This window comes from Ochotona princeps, chromosome 3 (genome assembly GCF_030435755.1).
Source record: "Ochotona princeps isolate mOchPri1 chromosome 3, mOchPri1.hap1, whole genome shotgun sequence".
NCBI classification, from domain to species: domain Eukaryota; kingdom Metazoa; phylum Chordata; class Mammalia; order Lagomorpha; family Ochotonidae; genus Ochotona; species Ochotona princeps.
The window spans coordinates 86,566,868-86,578,733 of NC_080834.1; the positions used below are offsets into that span (position 1 = coordinate 86,566,868).

At 43.6% G+C, this 11,866-nt stretch overlaps 1 protein-coding gene across 4 annotated transcripts in view; it reads right to left on the reverse strand.

The window, feature by feature from the left end:
* Positions 1 to 8,670, reverse strand: part of GOLGB1 (golgin B1) — a 78,178-nt gene extending 69,508 nt beyond the window's left edge. For all 4 annotated transcript variants that reach the window (XM_058661960.1, XM_058661957.1, XM_058661956.1 and 1 more), the window contains exon 1: positions 8,558 to 8,670. The gene's annotated coding sequence lies outside the window, so the exon portion shown is untranslated. The remainder of the gene's footprint in view (positions 1 to 8,557) is intronic.
* Positions 8,671 to 11,866: the final 3,196 nt, after the last annotated feature.

Below are 11,866 nucleotides of genomic sequence, written 5' to 3' on the forward strand. Positions count from 1 at the left end.
GGCTCTCCTCCCGGGCAGGGTCCCACAGTGAGGACAACCTGCCCAGAGGATAATCAGCATCTGTGAACAAGGGAAGGAAAAGTCCAGGTAAAGAGTGGGAAGAGGTGCCAAGGAAAAGTCAGGAAATTTCAGAAATCCAGCATCCGGTGCTCGCTTTGGCAGCACATGTACTAACACTGGAAATCCAGCAGCTGGGCCCAGCTCAATGCCTCAATTGAGGAACCCTCCCCTTGCAACCACCACTATCCTATTTGGGTGCCAGTTCATCTCCTGGCTGCTCCACTTCCCATTGACCACCCTGCGTGTGGCCTGGGAAAGCAGTAGAGGATGGCCTAAAGGCTTAGGACACTGCAACTACATGGAAGACCCAGAAGATGCTCCAGTTCCTGCTTCTGGCATCAGACCAGACCAGCTCCAGCCATTGCAGCCATTTGGGAAGTAAAACAGCAGACAGAGGTTCTCTCTCTGTCTCATCCTCCCCCACCCACAACTCTTCCTTTCAGATAAATAAATGAATCTTAAGAACAAACATTTACACAATCAAAATAACTAGAGAATCGTTGTAAGAATTGCTGATGAGAGTTAAATACATAGTTATTTCAAAAAGTAAGACTAAGTAAAGATGGGAAGCAAGTATGTAAAGATTACAGGCTCTGACAATACACAGGGGGAAAATATGGGGACAAATGAGGAGAAAGTGAGCAGTACATGCCAAAGAACCTTAAAAATTATTACTAATAATCAAAAGTGGTGGTGGGGTTATGAACAGCATTGTTATTCATAGATTATTGAATGTGGGATTCTATCAAATGAATAATAATGGACATTTTAATTCTATCCTCATATTTTCAGTATGGAAACAGAAGATTCAGGTGCCAGTGCATAAACTAACCCTCAGCTTGCAGTGTAGCATCCCATATGGGTGCCAGCTCATGTCTCGATTGTTCCACTTCCCATCCAGTTTCCTATTTTTGACCTGGGAAAGCAATGGAGGATGACCCAAAGCCTTGGGACCCTGCAACCACATGGGAGACTTGGAAGAAGCTCCAGGCTCCTGGCTTTGTATTGACTCAGCTCTGGTCATTGTGGCCATCTGGAAAGTGAACCATAGGATGGGAGATCTTTATGTCTCTCCTTCTCTCTGTAAATTTGCCTTTCAAATAAAAATAAAAATCTTTGTAAAAATTCACTCCTGTTAAACCAAAACAATAGTATGACTTCATAATGAAATGGCTCATTCCAATTCCAAAGCAGAAAGCATAAATTATGAACCTAAAACATCTTGCAATGAAGCCATCAAAAACCACTAGAATCAAGTAAAATAGTTCTAGGAGCCTAACTGATCTCTTCCTGTTCACCAAAAGGACAATTTGGGGCTAAAGAAGAATTGCGACAGATTGAAACCCACAAAAAACGTGAGATCTAAATCCAGGAATTCACAATATGAACAAAATAGTCACCAATTGTGTTGAAAAAGAAATAAAAGGCTTTTTTATTTGAATTTTATCATCCAGGAAGCAAACAGATGAAAAGATCGATGTCCTTATAAAAATGCTCCAATTCACTGGGCAGGTATTTGACAGGGAGGCCTCAGCTGAGGATGCCCACTGATACACCTAATTTCAAATCCTCGCTTCTCTTTCAATTCCAGCTTCCTACTAACGCATCCTGGTAGGTAGCAGATAGAGGCTCCAGAACTTGGGACCCTGCCACACACCTGGGAGTCCTGGACTAAGCTCCAATCCTGCATACTAGAGGTATTTGGGGAGTGAGCCAGTACATGGAAAGTGTCTGTCTCTGTGTCACTCAAAAAAAGTCAATCAATGGCACTGAAGTGAAGATGCTGCCTAGGACTCCTATACCACCTACTGGAATCCCCGGATCAAAGTCCCAGCTCCATTTCTAATTCTAGTTTCCTGCTAATGCCCAGAAGAAGGTTCAAGTGTCTGTGTCCCTGACTCCCATGTAGGATAGCCAGACTGAATTCCAAGCTCCTGGCTTCAGCTGGGCTCAGCCCAGCTGTTGCATGTATATGAAGAATGAACTAGCAGATGAGAAACCTTTCTTTCTGCCACTTGCATGTTTTCCCCCTCCTTTCTGTTTTTGCATTAAAGACAAGCAATAAAAATTTAAATTCTAACGCCCAATGCAATGGCCTAGTGGCTAATCCTCATGTTGCATACACTGAGATTTCAGATGGGTGCCAGTTCATGTCCCAGCTGCTCCACTTCCCATCCAACTCCTTGCTTGTGGCCTGGAAAAGCAGGAGAGGATGGCTCAAAACCTTGGGGCCCTGCACCCACGTGGGAGACCCAGAAGAAGCTCCTGGCTCTTGGCTTTGGATCGGCTCAGCTCCAGCCGTTGTGGCCACTTGGGGAGTGAATCAGTGGACAGAAGATGTTTGTCTTTCCTTTTCTCTTTAAGTCTGCTTTTACAATAAAAAAAAAATCTAAAAATAAAATTTTAAATTTTAAATAAAATTATTCCAACTCATAAATAAATGGTAAAACTGGAATATTTATTCTAGTATCCTAAGGAACTCATGGATCTAGACACTATTAATAGCAAGTAATATTATTTTTTTAAAAAGCAAAAACCAGACATGACCCTCTTAATAAAAGACATAGTACCACCTACAGTCTCACCACAGGTTACAATGTCAGGTTAATAAGCCTCCCATTTTGTTAAGTGCAGGAAATACAGAGGACACAGGGGGACATGCTGACCTGCCAGAAGGTGATATTCCTAGCCCATGGGACACTGAAAATCAAAAAGCCTATGTCCTTTAACACATAAATTATAAGGAAAAGACTTGAGATGTATCAAGTTTAAAAAAAAACACAAGATTTATATTTATTTGGGTAACAAAGCTGCAAAGACCGCTCAAGAAAGTGATTATTTCCCAAAGGAAAGACCATGACTGGTGATAAACACAAGGAGGTATCTGGGAAGTCTAGCAATGCGGTTTTCTATATCTGTGTTTTTTCTTGCAGCACGTATTTTTAAAAAAAAACATCTAATAGAAGTTATTAAACAGTTATGTTTAGGGGCATTCACAAGGGAGTTCTATGACTTAACCCCAAGTCTTGTCCCACTCTGAGACATATATATACCAAACTAAATGATCTCTTTTCCTCACTTACAGTTTAGATTCTCCAGTCAACCCCTAACTCCATCTCTCTCCTAGTCCTGCTGTTTACACCCATATCTTCTGCTCTAACAAGTTTGGCCCCTAATGCAACTGCTACTACATCTACACTAAATATAAAAGTACTAAAATTTCAGTGTGAGTGTTTCTAAGCCATTTTTTTTTAAAGATTTTATTGATATTGGAAAGCCGGATATAGAGATAGGAGGAGAGACAGACAGGAAGATCTTCCATCCGATGATTCACTCCCCAAGTGAGCTGCAACGGGCCGGTATGCGCCGATCTGATGCCGGGAACCAGGAACCTCTTCCGGGTCTCCCACGCGGGTGCAGGGTCCCAAAGCACTGGGCCGTCCTCGACTGCTTTCCCAGGCCACAAGCAGGGAGCTGGATGGGAAGTGGAGCTGCTGGGATTAAAACCGGCGCCCATATGGGATCCCGGGGCTTTCAAGGCGAGGACTTTAGCCGCTAGGTCACACTGCCGGGCCCTCTAAGCCATTTTTAAGCCATACCCCTCCAGAGAACATAAAGATTATCACATGTTTACAAGGTGGTATATTGACATCCACCTACGGAGATATGCCTTACATCAGAGTTTCTGTTTATAACTAATAGCAAAGTTTATTTATATCATGCAAACATTTTCCATTTTGTTTACATAAAATTCAAATCCTGAATATTTTTATAAATTATAATTATCTTCCTTTCTCCCCACACCACTCCCACAGATGAGATTCTAACTCATCCTCCCTAGGAGGTTCTGTCTCTAACCAGCATGACACTAAAGTCAGTGCACATAGAGGCCATGTTCACATGGGAACACAGAAGAACGATGGTATTGATGGCAATAGCTACATGCAATATTTAATTGCAAAGTGTGTGTGCCAGATGCTCTATGTGTTCTTCACAAAATCTGAAGGGAAATATCATTAGCATCTCCATTTTACAGACTGACAGGTAATAACAAGATGAAAAGCTCTTCAGATGAAAAATGGACTATTTTTTCTTACAAAGCTAACTAAAACATGTGTTTGAAACAAGGATGGAACAGTATCTGGGTGAGATAAAGATCTAGGGAAACGGTAGGAAGGTACCATATCAGGTGAGATGAAAGAACCTCTCTACAGTCTGAGCAGGGCAAGCAGCTGACGTAGTGGGAACAGCGTCACACCGAGCACCAGGGAACTGAACTTTCAGTCCTAGCACAAGAAGCTGTAGCATATCAGCTAAGTCACTTTACCTTCTGAGTGTCACTTTGCTCATATTAAGGTGAAGATCGCTGAGGACCATTCAACAGCGCACCGATATGATACTGTGACTCAAGAGTGGTTTCTATAGCTATTTATGTTAAAGGAATCATCTGGAAATGTAGGAGAAGTAGCATCTCAGGTGGTGTGGTGCTTTTGGTCGCTCTAAGGTTAGGGCCCTGAGTCACTCAGTGACCATGCTTAAGCTAAACAAAGATGAGTAACATGCATTATGAGGGTCACTGAGGGGCACAATTGAACAAATGTATATACAGTATGAAAATAAAGAGAGGGGAAAAAAACAAAGATAATAAACACAAAGAAGAAAAAAAAGGGAAATTAGTCACATTTGAGTAATCAATTCATATAAGTAAATGTATGTGGCTGTTGGACAATATTTTCTCACGGTTTTATCAAACAAGAGGATTGTGAACAGCAACTAAAGAACGCTATACAAGAGGCGGCATTGAGCCTCCTGGCTAAGCTGACGACATGCTGTATCACTGCGGCTTGAGTTTGCCTCCTGGCTCAGCTCCCAACTCCAGCTTCCACTTCCTGCCCACGTAGACCCTGGAGGGCAGGAGTTGGGGACAGTGCATATAACTGGGCATCTGTCCGCCATATCAGAGACCTGGACTGTATTCTCAGCCCCTGACCACTGTGGTTATTTGGGGAGTGAACCAGCAGATCACATTTCTCTCTTCGTTTGCCTTGCAAATAAAATAAATTCATCAAACTGATTAAATATGGAGCTTCATGCCAAGGCCAGGCTTCCATAAAACACTCAGGTAAATAAATACTCAGGACTGCACCAAAGTCTATGCTGGCCACACCTTCCACAAACCCTGTCACAGGACCTTGACACATGTTCGCCTTAGTGTCACTTAAACTGAAATAGACAATGTTATTTTCTCAAAGCTTTCACGACCGATCAATAATTATGCTTTTCTAGAATTATGCTGGTTTACTATGACATGCTAGAAAATAGAAAAAACAAATAATGAAAGGCATGTCCCAAACTGCACAGAACCACAGACTATGCACAAGAAACAAAATAATGGAAGACAGTGACTGGATACCTTTATGCACACACATGCTCCATTTGCTTTCAAATTTAATTCACATTTTCCCCAGAGAATCAAGAGAGAAGATGAGTACATTCCCACTGAGGTTGCTCCTCAAACTTATTTCATGCATATTTAGTTAAGCCTCAGTTTTCCTTAATTTTCAAAGTGAACCTCAACCAGCTTGAGGCACTAAAAGGAAAGTCACACTTTCTAGCTGGAGAAAGTATATTCAGTAGTATCATATAATTTTGCAACTGGAACATGAAAAGATGTTTTTAATGATACAGATAAATTACTGCACTATTTTCACAAAAGAAATTCAAAAATAAATGGTGGCTATATTATAAACAGCCACATCATGAAACTTTGCTCCAATTGCTTAACTTATAACTTCTTTATACTTAGTACTTATTTCATTCTTCAAACAACCCCAATGGGGAGGTACTTCAATATGCATTATTCCAAAGTAAGTAAGCTAAGGCATAAGGAAGTTAAATAACTCACCCAAGTCATATAAGCTTCTTGGCTGGTGGAAGTACACAAAAGATATTCCACTTTCTCAGTGACCTTACCACTCCAATATTTTTTACCCAAGCTGAAAACAGGGTATACCAGCTGAAAACACTGGTATTGGTGTTTTTTGAGCAGAACATTGAGCAAAATGGAATAAGATTTATAGTGTATGGCCCCAAGCAATTCCATATTGTTTATACCAGAGACAGGTTCATAGAACACACACACATACAGGGATGCTCATTACAGCAGTATTTTGGAGGCTAACGACTGAAAACAATCTATCAGTGCTCATTAATAAAGAACAGGCTAGATACATTCGCAAAAATATTTCGATGAAGGAATACTTAGTAGCCAATTAAAATTACAAGGTAGATTTTTATTCTCATATACTTTTTTAAAAAAAGTTGTATTCAAGTTGAATATCTCCATCCAATTACTTGTGATCTGAGGTATTTCAGATTTCTGATAGTTTTAGATTGTGGAATATCTGCATATATGTAAAGGAGATATGTTGGGGATGGGATCCACCTTACCTACATAGTCTAAAGGTAATTTTCTATTGTACCTTTAATAATTTTGTACATGAAACAAAGTTTCCCAGTGGGGAATTTTTCGTGTACTGTGTGAAAAAAGTTTCAGATGTTGAAGCACTTTGGATTGGGGTTTTTCTGTTTAGCAATACTCAATTGGTGTACACTGTGGGGCCCTAAATACCATGAGTACTATGATTCCACTCCTGGGGCAGATGCGCTTCACTATGACCAGGTAATTTCACTACAGCGTTTGTGAAGTGGGGAACAGGGAAGACAGCCAGTAGATGGGGGAAGCCTCTTCTTTTCACATGATATTCTTCTGTCTTAAGTTTCCTTTTACTAAAGCACAGAAAGCTGATTTTATGACAACTTAATTGCAAACAGAGCATTACACATTCTAACATCCTTTTACATTACAACAGACTGGGATGTCATGACCAGTGATGTGTCCCAAACAATTTACTGCAAATAGTAATTGGCCTACGGAAGTTAAGGAATGGTTTACTTCACAAACAAGGGTAAAATCAACAACTTTTTTGTGTGCACAATAATCAGAAGGGAAGGATAAGAGGTCTTTAAAATCAGACAGAAGAGAAAAGAATTACCTTATAAAAATTTTAAGAAGGGCTATATTCCAGAATGGAAGTGTCCAAGTCTGGAGGCCCTCAGACACGGAAACAACTTTGGCAAAACAAGGGAGCATCTTTAATCTTCAAATCATGTTGGGAATATGCTGTGGTGGGGCAATGAAATTTCAAATTTCTCTGAAACTTATATTTTTGTATATTTTATCATACTTACAGTGGTATTCATACATTACCCACCATTAAATATGTAGTATTTATGGGGGACTGCACACTCAAAAGTATTTTACTGACAGAGTGTGCAGTGAAAAACATTGATTAAACCTGACATAAGCAAATGGAACACAATGAGGAGGAAAAGCAGTAGATGTCATTCTAGGATCAAGGGATGACAAGTAAACACTGTAAAGCAAGTCAGTGTACAACGTCTGTCATTCCACTGTTCCCTTCATCCTTCCGGCATCCTTCCATAACCAAATCCTGCATGTTTCCAACAGGCTGCTTCCTGGATTTGGCCCTTCACCAACCCTCGGCTCACTTCAATCTCACTAGTTCGTGTTTCTCTCGCCTTTCCGTAGTTCTCCACTGGTACGCTGGCACTGAGCCGTAAGCGGGTCAAGTGCTGGGAGAGCTTCCAACCACCTCCAAAAAGTGCAGCCAGGCTTTTAAAACAACTCCCTCCCACATTTCAATTGAGCTCTCCCACTAGCCAACTGGAGCTCCTTAAATAAGCCAAAGATATCCTCCATTCCACCCCGTCCCATTCCCATGCCTGACGTGCAGAACAAACACACCCCATTCCACCAGCTGCGGTTCCTTTCCCTCCAGCACTCTCTCCCTTTCTGCTTGTCAGCCTGCCAGCCAATGACTGATGTCAGAGCTGAAGGCATCCTCAGGGTCATCAAGAACCTAGGATCATTAGTGGGACCGCTTGGCTGGCCTTCCTCAGCATTCATATCGTCCAATGTTTCTGGGACCTACACCCCCTTCAACCTTTGATTTGTTCAGGACATGAAGTTTGTTCAGGGACTGAGAACCGGGGGCCCGGCAGGTTCTCTCCCACGTAGGCTGCTGCCACTTAGGAGGCCACTCAGGGAGAGAACAATAACAACGACAACAACGCCATGCAGAGACAACTGGCCTGAGCTCTTTTCCCGTCGCTCCCAGCGGAGACACCTTAAGGACAGGGGTCAAATGGCGCGCAGCCGCTCCGAGGTTGCGCAGGTCGGCCCGAGGCCCTTCCGGGGGCCAGCGGGCGTGAGGGCTCTCCGAGCTAGGCCCGGCCGGGGAAGGGAGGTGGGTGAAGGGCCAGGTCCCGGGCTGGATCCGGGCGAGGCGGGGCGGGGCGGGGCGGGACGAGCGGGGCTGCTCCGGTAGCCCCCATGGCCCCTGTGTCGGGGTGGAGGGCGGCTGACCGTGACGGGCCCCGGGCCGGGAGGTGTCGGGGCGCGTCCCCCACTCACCTGGACGCGGCGGCGGCCGGAGGCTCCAGCTGCCCCCACCCCCGTCCCAAGTCAAGCCACGTCAGCTCGGGATCCCCATAAGCGACACCTACCACCACCGCGCCCCGCCAGGGGCGGTTGGGACGGAAGATGGGATTAAAACATCGACCAATCAGGGCTCTCGGCATAGCGTTACCAGGGAGACCAGGCACGCCTTGTTTGTAACTAGCCGTCAGCAAGGTCGAAAACCAATCCACTTCAGAGAATGCTCCGCTTCCTCCAAGCAACAGCCAATGGAATCTTAATCCTGGAGGAGGCGGGGTCGAACGGAAGCCGGTGTCCCGGAAGGAGATCGGGGAAGGCCGAGAGGGCTGACGCTCTGTGGAAGGTCAGGTGTGTGGGGCGTGTGAGGCGAGAATCCTCCGCTCTTCGCCGCGTGGCCCGCGACTGATCCCAACTCGGGTTTGATCTTTTGGGGAGACTTTGCGGACAACCGCCTGCAGTTAGCGTAGTTGAATGAGCTGCGAGGCGAAGGGAGCGGGAGTAGGGATTTGGCTTTTAGAGTTTGAAGCTATCGGATCCTTTTCCTTTTAGAGAAAATGAGACCCAGGGAAGTGCCCGAAGACAGACAGCGACTCCTCGGTGTCAAAGCTCACAGGCTGGAACCAGGAAGTGGCACTGGAACTGGGCCTTAAGCAAAGGTTGGACTTGGAGAACTTAAGAACCTGAAATGAGTGTCGGGGAAGAACTCCAACCAGAGACTGCGGTCGGGCGCCCTCCGTCCCTAAGGAATTGGGGAAAAATGGTTCTCATGGATCTGTCATTTCAGGCACTCCGTTTGGATGCACTGTTCTTGCTGTGTAGAGGAGTCTCAGATTTGCATCCTTATCCTAATGGTTGCATAATCCTTTGGGGTTCTAACAGGCCAACACGGCATTTCCTGGTCACCCACCCGAAATTGCAGTTTTAGTACATGCATTACACCTCGTATTTGCCTATTTTTTCCCATAGTTATCTTGCCATCTAACATGCCATCTATTCTAGTTTTTTTTTTAATCGTACTTTTCTCTGTCGATCGCTACTTTCAAGAAGGCAGGGTTTTTTTCTTTTATCTCAGCTACATCCCCAGAGCTCAGAACCGTACTGAGTAGGGCACTCAGTATCAGTTGAGTCAGCAAATATGATTATCCCTACAGTAAATGTGATCCAGTTCTTTGCAAAACGTCACATAGTAAGGGACATGGCCTGAATCTCAAGTGACTGTAACACTTCATAAATATGCTACTTATTCTTGATAGCCACCCAGCAAAGCCCTAAGCCTGGGTCGGTCAGTGTCGATGTCACTAGTGACCGTGACACATCCTGTTTCCACTTCAGCACACTGCCCAATCTGGTGTGTCTTCAGCTTCCTCTCCCATTTCCCATAACTGTTCAAACCATTAACACCTTACCCCTCTCTAGTGCCAACCTACACCTATCCCTCACACATCCAGCAGATGAACTTAGTCCACCCGGAGAGTCCTATCAGTCCTGTCTGCGTGCTTATCTGCTTCCATGTTTTAGACTTATATTGGATCCTCTGGCTCTAAAATAATGAAACGTTCTTATGGGGGAAGAGATTTGAAAGATACCTGTCTAGTAGGTCTTATGATCTTAGCTTCTGCTCTTGGATAAAAACAGACTGGTCAGAATAATGGAAAAGAAGAATGCAGACAGGGAGGGCAGCTTGTAAGACTAACCTGAGCTCTATTCAAAGGGGATGCAAGAACTGGGAGTAATTTATAACACAATTTATTGGAACTAATGTGGCCTGTGAGAACCTGATTGAGATCATAAAAGATAATTAAGAGTTGACTAAACAAATAAGAGGGTAAAAAGTAATGAGGTAGATAGGAAAGTACATGGATCCTTTGGAAAACTTGGTATGAGGATACCACTGGACAGATGAGCAAGGAGTAGATCATGACGTGAAGCATATGGTTTTATGCCAGTCTGGATATTGTTCTGTGCTTTAGAGAAGTTGGACATTGCAGAAATCACGGAATTTTACCGTCACACATGGGTGCTGTAAAGAGTGAGGATAGATTTAAGCACAAAAGTTGTCATGAGTCAGTCCCCTCTCACCTTTTTCTTTTCTCATCACAGGTGGTCAGTTAACCCACTCTGCCACAATGTCAGTCCCCATTTATCTAAGATTATAAAATTTACAGGTATAGAAAATATATTGAACTTGTGAGCACTCTATTTCAGAAATACTTATTAAGCATGCAGTATGCTGAGGATGTATTAGGCATGAATGATATTAATAAAGCTATAAAAGTTTGGGAATATATTTGTATTTGTTATAAGGTAAAATGAAAGAAGGTGATCCAAACAGCATGATACTGGGAAGACAAATCGATCAAAGAGACAGCATAGAGAGCTCTAATTAGAACCATAAAATGGTCAAACTATGGAAAAGGAACAAAGGCAATTCAATTGAGAAAGAATAGCCTTTGCAATAAGTGATGATAGAATAACTGTATACTTTTATGTACAAAGCAAGACACATGACCCTCAGGCAGGCAGGACTGCAGCTTAACCCAGCCAGGCTTATCTGCTTCCATGTTTATTCGATCTGGCTGTGCCAGTTGCAATGGGCAATGCTATTTAGCCCAGCCCAGGTCACCCACGTGGGTGTGTGCCTTGGCCTAATCCAGAGATGCCCTTGGATTTCTCCCCTTTAAACTACTCCATCTCAGTTTCCTTGCCTTCCTATGAGTGTAGTGGTCCAGTCTATGCAAGATCCCAGGAGTCAATATCTCCCCGCCCCATATCTTAAAAAAATTGCCCACCAGCTATTGGCTGCTTTTTTTTCTCAGCATGTAATACTTGCCAAGGTGCAAGGCACTGTAGGCAGTTGCTCACAGCTCAGATTGCTCATCAGTTTTAACAAAGGTCTCACACCAGTGTAAGATGTTAATAATAGATAAAATTGTTGGGAGCTGAGAAGACGGAAGAAGGAAGGGATAAATAGATGAAACTATGTATCTACTAAATCTTTCTGCACATCTAAAACCATACTAAAAACTGAACATGTATGTGTTAACCTATTTCCAAATTTGACTCAAGAAAAAGTAGAAAAATCTGGTGTGAGTGTTTGGCATAGCAGTTAATATTTCTGGTTGGGATGCCCACAATCCACACTTGAGTACCCAGGATTGATACCCAGTACACCCCTGACTCCAGCCTCCCGATAATGCAGATCCTGTGTCCTGGTGGCTTGAGTCATTGGGTTCCTGCCACCCAAGGGGAGACCTAGGCTGCGTTGCCAGATCCCAGCTTTGGCCC